Source organism: Arachis ipaensis, chromosome B6 (assembly GCF_059453495.1).
Source record: "Arachis ipaensis isolate K30076 ecotype BB chromosome B6, ASM5945349v1, whole genome shotgun sequence".
Classification (NCBI taxonomy): domain Eukaryota; kingdom Viridiplantae; phylum Streptophyta; class Magnoliopsida; order Fabales; family Fabaceae; genus Arachis; species Arachis ipaensis.
The window spans coordinates 37858030-37869076 of NC_142441.1; the positions used below are offsets into that span (position 1 = coordinate 37858030).

An 11047-nucleotide genomic window follows, 5' to 3' on the forward strand; every position below is an offset into this window, starting at 1 on the left:
CTAGATTTGCTAAATTAGAAGCATTTTGTTCAGAGTTCTCTGTCTGTTGCTGAGTTGATGATGGAAAAGGCTTGCTGCTGCTAAACCTGTTTCTTCCACCATTATTAAAGCCTTGTTGAGGCTTTTGATCCTTCCATGAGAAATTTGGATGATTTCTCCATGATGAGTTATAGGTGTTTCCATAAGGTTCACCTAAATAATTTACCTCTGCTATTGCAGGGTTCTCAGGATCATAAGCTTCTTCTTCAGAAGATGCCTCTTGAGTACTGTTGGATGCAGATTGCATTCCATGCAGACTCTGAGAGATCATATTGACTTGCTGAGTCAATATTTTATTCTGAGCCAATATGGCATTCAGAGTATCAACTTCAAGAACTCCCTTCTTCATAGGCGTCCCATTATTCACAGGATTCCTTTCAGAAGTGTACATGAACTGGTTATTAGCAACCATGTCAATGAGTTCTTGAGCTTCTGCAGGCGTTTTCTTTAGGTGAATGGATCCACCTGCAGAAGTGTCCAGTGACATCTTTGATAGCTCAGATAAACCATCATAGAATATATCAAGGATGGTCTATTCTGAAAGCATGTCAGAGGGACACTTTTTGGTCAACTGTTTGTATCTTTCCCAAGCTTCATAGAGGGATTCACCTTCTTTCTGTCTGAAGGTTTGAACATCAGCTCTAAGCTTGCTCAGCTTTTGAGGAGGAAAGTACTTGGCTAAGAAAGCCGTGACCAGCTTATCCCAAGAGTTCAGGCTGTCTTTGGGTTGAGAATCCAACCATAATCTAGCTCTGTCTCTTACAGCAAAAGGGAAAAGCATGAGCCTGTAGACTTCAGGATCTACTCCATTAGTCTTAACAGTATCACATATCTGCAAGAATTCAGTTAAGAACTGAAAAGGATCTTCAGATGGAAGTCCATGAAACTTGCAGTTCTGCTGCATCAGAGAAACTAACTGAGGTTTCAGCTCAAAGTTGTTTGCTCCAATGGCAGGAATGGAGATGCTTCTTCCATGTAAATTGGAATTAGGTGCAGTAAAGTCACCAAGCATCTTCCTTACATTATTATTATTTTCGGCTGCCATCTCCTCTGCCTGTTCGAAAATTTCTGAAAGGTTATCTCTGGATTGTTGTGTTTTAGCTTCTCTTAATTTTCTCTTCAGAGTCCTTTCAGGTTCTGGATCTGCTTCCACAAGAATGTTCTTATCCTTGCTCCTGCTCATATGACAAAGAAGAAGGCACAGAAAAAATAATAATAATAATGGAGATCCTTTATACCACAGTATAGGGATTCCTGTGTGAGTGGAAGAAGAGGGAGAGACAAAGAATGTAATATAATGGAAGAAACACAACTATGAGGATGGAAGAGAGGTGAGATGAGATGTTAGGATATGAATGAATAAATAGAATGAGATAGGGGAAGGATAATTTTCGAAAATTATTTTGAAAAAGAGTTAGTTAGGTAGTTTTGAAAAAGTTAAGAAACAAACAAAAAGTTAGTTAGTTAGTTGAAACAAATTTTTAAGAAGATAAGAAGTTAGGAAGTTAGAAAAGATATTTTGAAAAGATATTTTTGAAAAAGATAATATAAGAAGATATTTTTGAAAAGATATGATTGAAATTAGTTTTGAAAAAGATTTGATTTTTAAAATCTCAATTAATGACTTGATTCATAAGAAATCACAAGATATGATTCTAGAACTTAAAGTTTGAATCTTTCTTAACAAGCAAGTAACAAACTTCAAATTTTTGAATCAAAACATTAATTGTTTATGTTATTTTCGAAAATTTGATTAAAAATAAGAAAAAGATTTTTGAAAAATATTTTTGAAATTTTCGAAAATAACTAAGAAATTTGAAAAAGATTTGATTTTTGAAAAAGATTTTGAAAAAGATAAGATTTTCAAATTGAAAATTTGATTTGACTCATAAGAAACAACTTGATTTTAAAAAATTTTGAAAAAGTCAACTCAAATTTTCGAATTTGATGAGAGAAAAAGGGAAAGATATTTTTTTTTGATTTTTTGAATTTTTTATGAAAACATGAAAATTATGCAATGCATGAAATTTTTAGATCAAAACAATGAATGCATGCAAGAATGCTATGAATGTCAAGATGAACACCAAGAACACTATGAAGATCATGATGAACATCAAGAACATATTTTTGAAAAATTTTTAATGCAAAGAAAACATGCAAGACACCAAACTTAGAATTCTTTAATGCTTAGACACTAAGAATTCAAGAATGCATATGATAAACATGAAAAGACACAAAACAAAAAATCATCAAGATCAAACAAGAAGACTTACCAAGAACAACTTGAAGATCATGAAGAACACTATGAATGCATGATATTTTCGAAAAGTGCAAGATGCACATGCAATTGACACCAAACTTATAACTTGACTCAAGACTCAAACAAGAAACACAAAATATATTTTTTTTTTATGATTTTCTAATTTTTTTTTGGATTTTTTTCGAAAATTACTTGAAAAAGAAAAATAAGGATTCCAAAATTTTTAATATGAATTCCAGGAATCTTGCAGTGTTAGTCTGAAGCTTTAGTCCAGGAATTAGACATGGCTCACTAGCCAGCCAAGCTTTCAATGAAAGCTCCGGTCCAAAACACTAGACATGGCCAATGGCCAGCCAAGCTTCAGCATGTAATTCTGACATGACACGCCTGACATACTCATTCCCAAAGGAATAGGACATGGCTTTACAGCCAGCCAGGCTTCAACATGCTTCATGAAACACTAGAATTCATTCTTAAAAATTTTGAATAAAAATTTTTTTGAAAACATTTTTTTTTTTTTGAAAACAGATGAGAAAATTTTAGAAATATTTTTGAAAAATTTTTTTGAAAATAAAATAAAAAGAAAATTACCTAATCTGAGCAACAAGATGAACCGTCAGTTGTCCAAACTCAAACAATCCCCGGCAACGGCGCCAAAAACTTGGTGTTGTTGCCGGATTCGAACTTGGCACTGATGTTACCGGACCAAAAGCTTGCCGAAAACTCAAACAATTCCCGGCAACGGCGCCAAAAACTTGGTGCACGAAATTGTGATCTCCAGGCTCGAACAAATCCTGGTAATGGCTCCAAAGCTTGGTGCTCTAATCTTAATTCATAATTGTCACAACTTCGATACAACTAACCAGCAAGTGCACTGGGTCGTCCAAGTAATACCTTACGTGAGTAAGGGTCGAATCCCACGGAGATTGTTGGTATGAAGCAAGCTATGGTCACCTTGTAAATCTCAGTCAGGCAGATATAAAGTGATAATGGAGTTTTCGAAATTAAATAATAGAATAGGGATAGAGATACTTATGTAATTCATTGGTAGGAATTTCAGATAAGCGAGTGGAGATGCTTTTCGTTCCACTGAACCTCTGCTTTCCTTCTATCTTTATCCAATCAGTCTTACTCCTTTCCATGACTGGCTTTATGTGATACATCACCACTGTCAATGGCTACTTTCGGTCATCTCACGGGAAAATGATCCAATGCCCTGTCACGGCACGGCTAATCGTCTGGAGGCATCACCCTTGCCAATGGCTTCATCTTATCCTCTCAGTGAATAATATGCTCACGCACCCTGTCACGGCATGGCTATTCATCTGTCGGTTCTCGATCATGCTGGAATAGGATTTACTATCCTTTTGCGTCTGTCACTAACGCCCTGCAATCGCGAGTTAGGAGCTCGTCACAGTCATTCAATCATTGAATCCTACTCGGAATACCACAGACAAGGTTTAGACTTTCCGGATTCTCTTGAATGCCGCCATCATTCTAGCTTACGCCACGAAGATTCCGGTTAAGAGATCTAAGAGATATTCATTCTAGCTTATTTCATGTAGAACAGAAGTGTTTGTCAGGCACGCGTTCATAAGGGAGAAGGATGATGAGCGTCAAACATAATCATCACCTTCATCACGTTCTTGGGTGCGAATGGATATCTTAGAAGCGAAATAAGATGAATTGAATAGAAAACAGAAGTACTTTGCATTAATCTTTGAGGAACAGCAGAGCTCCACACCTTAATCTATGGAGTGTAGAAACTCTACCGTTGAAAATACATAAGTGAGAGGTCCAGGCATGGCCGAGATGGCCAGCCCCTCTGAAACGTGATCAAAGGATCATAAGGTAATCTAAAGATGAACAATGAAATAAAACTGAGACCAAAGATGGTCAAAAAGACGCCTAATACACTAGTAAAAGGTCCTATTTATAATAAACTAGCTACTAGGGTTTACATGAGTAAGTAATTGATGCATAAATCCACTTCCGGGGCCCACTTGGTGTGTGTTTGGGCTGAGCCTGAGTGTTGCACGTGCAGAGGCCATTTGTGGAGTTGAACGCCAGTTTCTGTGCTAGTTTGGGCGTTCAACTCTGGTTTTGGATCCTTTTCTGGCGCTGGACGCCAGATTTGGGCAGAAGGCTGGCGTTGAACGCCAGTTTACGTCGTCAATTCTTGGCCAAAGTATGGACTATTATATATTTCTGGAAAGCCCTGGATGTCTACTTTCGAACGCAATTGGAAGAGCGCCATTTCGAGTTCTGTAGCTCCAGAAAATCCACTTTGAGTGCAGGGAGGTCAGAATCCAACAGCATCAGCAGTCCTTTTTCAACCTCTGAATCTGATTTCTGCTCAAGTCCCTCAATTTCAGCCAGAAAATACCTGAAATCACAGAAAAACACACAAACTCATAGTAAAGTCCAGAAATGTGAATTTAAAATAAAAACTAATGAAAACATCCCTAAAAGTAACTAGATCCTACTAAAAACATACTAAAAACAATGCCAAAAAGCGTATAAATTATCCGCTCATCATTTCCCTGACGCTAGGCGATGCGACCGCGTGATCCATGCGGCCACGTCGCAAGTGACAAAAATCAGTGAATCTGAATTTGCAACCAGCGAATTCTGGGCTGTTTCTGACCCAGTTTGCGGCCCAGAAAACACAGATTAGAGGCTATAAAGTGGGGGACTGTATCCATTCATAGGGGAGGCTCTCATATTCACAATTTTAGGAATAGATGTAGTTTTTAGAGAGAGAGGTTCTCTCCTCTCTCTTAGGATTAGGATTTAGGACTTCTCTTAGTTTTAGGAGTAACTCTCAATCCCAAGTTCTTTATTTTATTTATTTTTCCATGCATGTCTATGTCAGATTTAAGTTCTTTTGTTAATGTAATTTGAGGTATTTCAGTTTAATATTGCTTTCTTTTATTTACATGATTATTGCTTCCCATCTGAAGGCATTTTTATTCCAGTAGATTTACTTTTCCCCTTTTTGTTTTGGTTAAGAAATCAGTAACTCAGGAGTTATCCAACTCAACAGCATAATTGTTAATTGTTATCTTGCCAATTGAACTGAGCTTCAATAATCCCAATCTTTTCTTAGGAATTAACTAGGATTTGAAGATCAAACTAATTAGTCACTTGACCTTCCTCTGCTTTAAGTAAGGGTTAACTAAGTGAAATTAAGATTCAATTTTCATTATCATTGATAAGGATAACTTGGTGTGGACTTCCAATTTCTTATACCTTGCCGAGAGATTTTATTATTATTATTTTATTTTACTTGTCATATAACATATTCCCACCTTACTTCCAAAACCCCCAATTTACAATCTTCATAACCAATAATAAGAACATACTTCCCTGCAATTCCTTGAGAAGACGACCCGAGGTTTGAATACTCGGTTATCAATTTCAAAGGGGTTTGTTACTTGTGACAACCAAAACGTTTGTACGAAGGGATTTCTGTCGGTTTAGAGACTATATCTACAACGCGACTGTTTTTATGAAATTCTTTACTGGCAAAAATCCTAACGTCAAAATGGCTCCGTTGCCCGGGAATTGCAAACGTGTGCCTTATTATTGGTTATTGTAAATATTTGTTTTTTTATTTTTTTTATTTTTATTTTTATTAAATTAAGAGGTTATTGATTTTTATTTTAAAATTTTTATCTTATCTTATCTTATTTCAAAAGTCAATTTTCAAAATTCAAATTAATTTTTTTTAAATTCAAAATTTAAAAAAAAATTCAAATTTCAAATTTTAATTTTCATATTCAAAATTTAAAAAACCTTTTAATTTCAATTTGTTTTTATTTTTTTTTAATTTTTATTTACTACTATGAACTCTCACCCCTTTGGCTATTAGTCTGGTTACAATAATATTGCAGGAAGAAGAAATTACAATGAGAACAGGCATCAAGGTTGGAACAATCAAAGATGGGAGGAGCCACAAGGATTTGATCAACCCTCATGGCAACAACCACCTCCAATGGACTATCAACAACCACCACCAAATGCCTATGAACCCTTTCCTCAACACAACTTTAGACCACCAAACTCACAAGTCCCTTTCCGCCATTCACCTCTGATGAGCGGATAATTTATACGCTTTTTGACATTGTTTTTAGTATGTTTTTAGTAGGATCTAGTTACTTTTAGGGATGTTTTCATTAGTTTTTATGTTAAATTCACATTTCTGGACTTTACTATGAGTTTGTGTATTTTTCTGTGATTTCAGATATTTTCTGGCTGAAATTGAGGGACTTGAGCAAAAATTAGATTCAGAGGTTGAAGAAGGACTGCTGATGCTGTTGGATTCTGACCTCTCTGCACTCAAAGTGGATTTTCTGGAGCTACAGAACTCGAAATGGCGCACTTCCAATTGAGTTGGAAAGTAGACATCCAGGGCTTTCCATCAATATATAATAGTTTATACTTTGGCCAAGAACAGACGACGTAAACTGGCGTTCAACGCCAGCTTTCTGCCCAAATCTGGCGTCCAGCGCCAGAAAAGGAGCCAAAACCAGAGTTGAACGCCCAAACTGGCACAAAAGCTGGCGTTCAACTCCAGAAAGGACCTCTACACGTGCAACACTCAAGCTCAGCCCAAGCACACACCAAGTGGGCCCCGGAAGTGGATTTATGCATCAATTACTTACTTCTGTAAACCCTAGTAGCTAGTTTATTATAAATAGGACATTTCACTATTGTATTTGAAATCTTTGGATTATCTTTTGATCTATTGATCACGTTTTAGGGGCTGGCCATCTCGGCCATGCCTGGACCTTTCACTTATGTAATTTTAACGGTAGAGTTTCTACACTCCATAGATTAAGGTGTGGAGCTCTGCTATTTCTCAAGGATTAATGCAAAGTACTACTGTTTTCTATTCAATTCATCTTATTTCGCTTCTAAGATATTCATTCGTACTTCAATCTGAATGTGATGAACGTGACAATCATCATCATTCCCTATGAACGCGTGCCTGACAACCACTTCCGTTCTACCTTCGACTGAATGAGTATCTCTTAGATCTCTTAATCAGAATCTTCGTGGCGTAAGCTAGAATGATGGCGGCATTCAAGAGAATCCGGAAAGTCTAAACCTTGTCTGTGGTATTCCGAGTAGGATTCAATGAATGAATGACTGTGACGAGCTCCAAACTCCCGATTGCAGGTCGTTAGTGACAGACGCAAAAGGATAGTAAATCCTATTCCAGCATGATCGAGAACCGACAGATGAATAGCCGTGCCGTGACAGGGTGCGTTGACCATTTTCACTGAGAGGATAAGATGAAGCCATTGACAAGGGTGATGCCTCCAGACGATTAGCCGTGCCGTGACAGGGCATTGGATCATTTTTCCGAGAGATGACCGAAAGTAGCCATTGACAGTGGTGATGTATCACATAAAGCCAGCCATAGAAAGGAGTAAGACTGATTGGATGAAGATAGCAGGAAAGCAGAGGTTCAGAGGAACTAAAGCATCTCCATTCGCTTATCTGAAATTCCTACCAATGAATTACATAAGTATTTCTATCCCTATTTTATTATATTAAATTCGAAAACACCATTATCAATTTATATCTGCCTAACTGAGATTTTCAAGGTGACCATAGCTTGCTTCATACCAACAATCTCCGTGGGATTCGACCCTTACTCACGTAAGGTATTACTTGGACGACCCAGTGCACTTGCTGGTTAGTTACACGGAGTTGTGAACCATGGTCTTGGCATCATATTTTTGGCGCCATTTCCAGGGAAAGAAAGAGCAATGAATTTTACATAATTAAAGTGTAATCACGATTCCGCGTACCAAGTTTTTGGCGTCGTTGCCGGGGATTGTTCGAGTATGGACAACTGACGGTTCATCCTGTTGTTCAGATTAGGTAATTTTCTTTTTGTTTTCTTTTCAAAAAAATTTTTCAAAAATATTTCAAAATTTTCTCCTTTGTTTTCGAAAAAAAAATAATATAAAAATGTTTTCAAAAATTTTATTCAAAATTTTTAAGAATGAATTCTAGTGTTTCATGAAGCATGTTGAAGCCTGGCTGGCTGTAAAGCCATGTCTAATTCCTCTGGGAATGAGTATGTCAGGCGTGTCATGTCTGAATTACATGCTGAAGCTTGGCTGGCCATTGGCCATGTCTAGTGTTTTGGACCAGAGCTTTCATTGAAAGCTTGGCTGGCTAGTGAGCCATGTCTAATTCCTGGACTGAAGCTTTAGACTAAGAATGCAAGATTCCTGGAATTCATGTTAAAAATTTTGGAATCTTTATTTTTTCTTTTTCATATAATTTTTGAAAAAATCCAAAAAAAATTTAGAAAATCATAAAAAAATCAAAAACATTTTTTGTGTTTCTTATTTGAGTCTTGAGTCATATCATAAGTTTGGTGTCATTTGCATGTGCATCTTGCATTTTTCGAAAATTTCATACATTCATAGTGTTCTTCATGATCTTCAAGTTGTTCTTGGTAAGTCTTCTTGTTTGATCTTGATGATTTTTTGTTTTGTGTTGTATGGTGTTTTTCATATGCATTCTTGAATTCTTAGTGCGTAAGCATTAAAGAATTCTAAGTTTGGTGTCTTGCATGTTTTCTTTGCATTAAAAATTTTTCAAAATTGTGTCTATGATGTTCATCTTGACATTCATAGTGTTCTTAGTGTTCATCTTGACATTCATAGCATTCTTGCATGCGTCACATGCTTTGATCTAAAAATTTCATGCATTGCATCTCTTTAGTGTTTTTCTCTCTCATCATAAAAATTTCAAAAAATCAAAAAAATATCTTTCCCATTTTCTCTCATCAAATTCAAAAATTTGGATTGACTTTTTCAAAAATTTTTAAAATCAAATTGTTTCTTATGAGTCAAATCAAATTTTCAATTTGAAAATCTTATCTTTTTCAAAATCTTTTTCAAAAATCAAATCTTTTTCAAAATTCTTAGTTATTTTCGAAAATTTCAAAAATATTTTTCAAAAATCTTTTTCTTATTTTTATACCAAATTTTCGAAAATAACAATAACAATTAATGTTTTGATTCAAAAATTTCAAGTTTGTTACTTGCTTGTTAAGAAAGATTCAAACTTTGAGTTCTAGAATCATATCTTGTGATTTCTTATGAATCAAGTCATTAATTGAGATTTTAAAAATCAAATCTTTTCCAAAACTACTTTCTAAAATATCTTCTTATCTTACCTTTTTCAAAAAGTTGGTTTCAAAATATCTTTTCTAACCTCCTAACTTCTTATCTTTTCAAAATTTGTTTCAACTAACTAACTAACTTTTTTGTTTGTTTCTTAACTTTTTTAAAACTACCTAACTAACTCTCTCTCTCTAATTTTCGAAAATATCTTCTCTCTTTTTCAAAAATTTCTTTTTAATTAACTAATTATTCTTATTTTTATTTTTGATTTTAAAAATTTTCGAAAAATACTAACATTTTTCAAAAACCATTTTCGAAAATCACTAACTCTTTTTCAAAAATATTTTTCGAAAATTCTCCCTCTCCCATCTTATACTATTTATTTATTCATTTACTAACATCTCATCTCACATCTCAACCCTCCTCACAGTTGTGTTTCTTCCATTACATTACATTCTTTGTCTCCCCCTCTTCTTCTACTCACACAGGGATCCCTATACTGTGGTATAAAGGATCTCTATTATTATTATTATTTTTCTGTGCCCTCTTCTTTGTCATATGAGCAGGAGCAAGGATAAGAACATTCTTGTGGAAGCAGATCCAGAACCTGAAAGGACTCTGAAAAGGAAACTAAGAGAAGCTAAAATACAACAATCCAGAGATAACCTTTCAGAAATTTTCGAACAGGAAGAGGAGATGGCAGCCGAAAATAATAATAATGTAAGGAAGATGCTTGGTGACTTTACTACACCTAATTCCAATTTACATGGAAGAAGCATCTCCATTCCTGCCATTGGAGCAAACAACTTTGAGCTGAAACCTCAATTAGTTTCTCTGATGCAGCAGAACTGCAAGTTTCATGGACTTCCATCTGAAGATCCTTTTCAGTTCTTAACTGAATTCTTGCAGATATGTGATACTATTAAGACTAATGGAGTAGATCCTGAAGTCTACAGGCTCATGCTTTTCCCTTTTGCTGTAAGAGACAGAGCTAGATTATGGTTGGATTCTCAACCCAAAGACAGCCTGAACTCTTGGGATAAGCTGGTCACGGCTTTCTTAGCCAAGTACTTTCCTCCTCAAAAGCTGAGCAAGCTTAGAGCTGATGTTCAAACCTTCAGACAGAAAGAAGGTGAATCCCTCTATGAAGCTTGGGAAAGATACAAACAGTTGACCAAAAAGTGTCCTTCTGACATGCTTTCAGAATGGACCATCCTGGATATATTCTATGATGGTTTATCTGAGCTATCAAAAATGTCACTGGACACTTCTGTAGGTGGATCCATTCACCTAAAGAAAACACCTGCAGAAGCTCAAGAACTCATTGACATGGTTGCTAATAACCAGTTCATGTACACTTCTGAAAGGAATCCTGTGAGTAATGGGACGCCTATGAAGAAGGGAGTTCTTGAAGTTGATACTCTAAATGCCATATTGGCTCAGAATAAAATATTGACTCAGCAAGTCAATATGATCTCTCAGAGTCTGCATGGAATGCAAGCTGCATCCAACAGTACTCAAGAGGCTTCTTATGCAGAAGAAGCTTATGATCCTGAGAACCCTGCAATAGCAGAGGTAAATTACTTAGGTGAAC

At 35.8% G+C, this 11047-nt stretch overlaps 2 non-coding genes across 2 annotated transcripts; one reads left to right on the forward strand and one right to left on the reverse strand.

Annotated features, from left to right (window-relative positions):
• The first annotated feature begins 580 nt into the window (after nucleotides 1-580).
• On the forward strand, nucleotides 581-688 carry LOC148555185 (small nucleolar RNA R71). The gene has a single exon (XR_015887833.1). It is a non-coding gene; the product is annotated as a small nucleolar RNA R71 (small nucleolar RNA).
• A 9857-nt stretch (nucleotides 689-10545) lies between these two features.
• On the reverse strand, nucleotides 10546-10653 carry LOC148555186 (small nucleolar RNA R71). Its single transcript, XR_015887278.1, has one exon. It is a non-coding gene; the product is annotated as a small nucleolar RNA R71 (small nucleolar RNA).
• Between the last annotated feature and the right edge of the window lie 394 nt (nucleotides 10654-11047).